Source organism: Austrofundulus limnaeus, unplaced genomic scaffold, assembly GCF_001266775.1.
Source record: "Austrofundulus limnaeus strain Quisiro unplaced genomic scaffold, Austrofundulus_limnaeus-1.0 Scaffold583, whole genome shotgun sequence".
NCBI lineage: Eukaryota > Metazoa > Chordata > Actinopteri > Cyprinodontiformes > Rivulidae > Austrofundulus > Austrofundulus limnaeus.
In genome coordinates, this window is record NW_013952985.1 from 239,877 (window position 1) to 242,781 (window position 2,905).

The following is a 2,905-nucleotide window of genomic DNA, read 5'->3' on the forward strand; positions in this document are numbered from 1 at the left end:
GAGTGATACTGGCAGTAACCGCGCTGCAGGAGGAGGACAGCTGAAAAAGGAGGCCTCCACCTCTGTTTAATGATGGACGGTCTTTCTTCACAAAAATGGCTTCTTTTACTCCTCTCTCAAACCAACGTTCCTCTCTATCAAGAATGAGAACATCCTCATATCTGAAATGAGGATGGACCAGCGGTCACTCTTTCAGAGATGAGGATGTTCTCATTCTTGATAGAGAGGAACGTTGGTTTGAGAGAGGAGTAAAAGAAGCCATTTTTGTGAAGAAAGACCGTCCGTCATTAAACAGAGGTGGAGGCCTCCGTTTTCAGCTGTCCTCCTCCTACAGCGCGGCTATTGCCAGTATCACTCCACCCCTGGTAACAATAAGTGTTAATTAGGTGTCAACGATAGCCATGTGATGTGAGTATCAGTCACATCACAAAAGCCTGAATTTTGCCTGAAACTCTCAGACTGAAGAAGTCTCTTGGAGAAGAGACAAAACGTTTCATTAGAGAAGAACCCRTCCAGAAAATGGGCTAAATCAGTTGAAGAGGTAGCTCACGTGTTTTTGGATTGATGCCATCATTGCTGATCAAGAAAACAAATCTCTCTCTCTCCTAAAAACCTGTCTACAAAAGTGCTTGTCTTATTGCCTACTTTAACTCCTTTGTATCTACTGTACTAAAAGCAGTGCCGGCTCTAGCCATTTTGGTGCCCTAGGCGAGGCGAGCCCCTCCCCCAACACACACACACACAACTGGAACACTTAAAAATTTGTCATTACAAAGTAGAGTTTGACACTGTAAGGCACTGTGGTAAACACTGATTTATTATCTTTACACACAAACATACATCACACAACAAATTAAATAAATGAACTAAATACTGTATAAACTCAAAATGTCAAAAGTAAACAAAGGACCCTGTTCAGTATTTGTGCAAAATTTAGAATGTCCTGTCTATATGAATATGAACAGCAAAATACAAATAATGACATCCTTTTAAAAGTCTCACTTAACTTTCCTTTAAAACTGGACACGTCTGGACTTCCGTGATGCAAAAGCATCTATTGAATCATCAAATGATACCTGCCTAGAGACCTCCTAATTTATGCTCATTATGGCAAGTCCACTGAGGCGCTCTTGAGACATCGTGGATCTCAGGTATGTTTTAATAGGCTTCAGTTTGGAAAAGCTTCTCTCTGCAGCAGCAACAGTCACTGGAATAGTGACAGCAATTCTCAAGGCCACCCACATATTAGGAAAAACATCATTCAGTTGTCCTGTAGGAAACAGAGACGTTCTAAGGTGGTCATCCTTTGTTTGGGTAAATCTGGGAAAGTTTTCAACTCCAGTGCCAGTTCCTGAACATTTTCTCAACATCACCCATGGTCTGTGATCTTTCCCGCAGCGACACAATGGAAACATCCACTACCACGTTGAAAAATGAAATTTCTATTTTCTTTAGTGCATCAGTTAGTTCCTCATCAGGAGCCTCGTAGGAAAACTGTCTCTTAGTTGTTCGCAGACTCCTACTTGAGAACAGCTTTCACGTTCATCTCCTCACACATTTCTTTGGCWGACACTTGGGCAGAAGCAAATCCTGTGTCCCTGTAGCTAACAAGAGAGGCTTCAGTTTTCCTCAGGAGTTCAACTGCAACATCCATCTGCATTGTCTCAGTCTGTAATAATTTGTTGACATGTTGTATTTTTATAAGGATATCATACCATATCACAGTGCAGATACAGAAGCGGTACGATCCAACCTCTTCAGCCAAAGCCTGTGCCTCTATCTTTAGGGCTGGTTCTGTTGTGTTGTCTCTGACCTCTAAAAGTACAGCTCTGACTTCAGCAGCCTGATATCCAACAGCCTGTACGCTGTTGATTAGACTTTCCCACCTACTGTCTGACCAGGATTTTAGCGTTGTGTTTACGTGTTTGTTTTTAAATTGTCCATTTCTGGGTGGAGGCAGAGAACAGACTGAAAAGCTTCTGCAGGTAACCAAAGTAGCCAGTGGCATCTGCAGATCTTTTTGACGCATCGGCTACCACCAGATTTACTGTGTAGGCTCTGCATGGCACAAATAAAGCTCTTTGATCTATTTCGAGAAGTCTGGCTTGGACTCCCTTTCTCTTCCCTTTCATTTTTTGCACCATTATCATACTGCCCTCTACAGTCATTAAAGGAGATGTTAAGCTCCTCAAGTTTCCTTAGAATAAGGTTAGAAAGACTTTCTCCTGGTCTCTTCTGCCTCAAGGAACCCCATAAAATGCTCTTTTATTTGTGGGGTGTCCTCAACTCCAACAACTCGAATAATGACTGATAGTTGCTCTTTATGGCTCAAATCAGGAGTGCAATCTAAAATGATTGAAAAGTATTTGGACTTCTTAATCTCCTTTACCATAGTTTCCACAATCTTTCCACTAATGCAATCTATCAGTTCATTTTGAATATTTTTTCCTAAGTAGGATGTTTGGGTTGGTCCTCCTTCCACCTTAGCAACATGCTCTTTCAGTACTGGATCAAACTGGGCAATGAGCTCTACTTCCTTCAGAAAGTTCCCATTGTGTGGTTGGTAAAGTGTCTCTGTGGTTCCTCTAAGAGCAATATTTCACTCTGCCAATGACTTAATGATGGCCACTAATCTAGTCAAGACTTCACGCCACCTCCTCCTTTCAGCCTCTGCTAGTGACATTTCCACTTTGTCTGTTGTTTGGTCCTTGTTTATATGAATCGGCAGTTCCTTCCATGACATCATGTTCCTAAGATGTTCTGGGGTCGGATTTATAAAACTGGCGTACGCACAATTTGAGCCCAGAAACTTGCGTACGCCACTTTTTACGCCAAGGTTGTGATTTATAAAATCCAAACTTGACGTGAAAATGTGCGGTGCCTCACGCCAGCTCTGACCCATGCG